Source organism: Elephantulus edwardii, unplaced genomic scaffold (genome assembly GCF_000299155.1).
Source record: "Elephantulus edwardii isolate Elephantulus edwardi_28Jun2011 unplaced genomic scaffold, EleEdw1.0 scaffold00218, whole genome shotgun sequence".
Taxonomy (NCBI): Eukaryota; Metazoa; Chordata; class Mammalia; order Macroscelidea; family Macroscelididae; genus Elephantulus; species Elephantulus edwardii.
The window spans coordinates 2556401-2557212 of NW_006399968.1; positions in this window are offsets into that span (position 1 = coordinate 2556401).

Sequence of the window (812 nt, forward strand, 5' to 3'; positions counted from 1 at the left end):
TCTCCACAACCTCGCCAGCATTTGTTGCTTGCTGTTCTGTTAAATTTTGCTATTTTGACTGGGGTGAAATGATATCTCATAGTTGTTTTAGGTATTTTTTTCCATAGAGTAGCTATAAGTCAATCGCGACTCGATGGCAATCAATAACAAGTTGCAATTAATAAACTGTAACTGATGTTCTGATAGAAACACAATCTGGCAGACAGGGCCTGAGTGTTTCTACTTAAACATTAATTACAATTTATTAATTGCAAATAATTATTAATGTATTTCAATATCTAATCAATCTCTTATTGCATATTGTGTTTCTCTTTTCCAAACTTATCTGTTTTTACATTCCCCCCCACTTCCTTTCTGTCCCTGGTAATGATCCCAGAATGATTCTACTCATGTGTAAGCCTTTCCTTAGTTTTTCACAACAGTGCATTTTTACCAAGATTTTCCTTTTGTGACTGTCTTATTTCACTTTGCATAATTTTCTCTAATTTATCCATGTTGTGCAATGTTTCATGAATCCTTTATTACTCTTTGTAATTGTTGAGTGCTGTGGAATTAGAACAGACCCATAACTGACCATCCAATGGATTTTCAGAAGCAGTAAATTGCACAAAAGAAGACTTCCCATCCTTCTCCCACAGAGCAGCTGATGGATTCAAATCTCATATCTTTGAGATTGCAGGACAGCTTCTTACCACCAGGCCACCAGACCTCTCCTTATTTTTTTTAATTGGGAAAAACATATTGGGGGTACAAGGAGGTGAGGGTTGGGGGCGGAAGGGTGAGGATGGGCCAGGATGCAGTTGCAGAGCTGC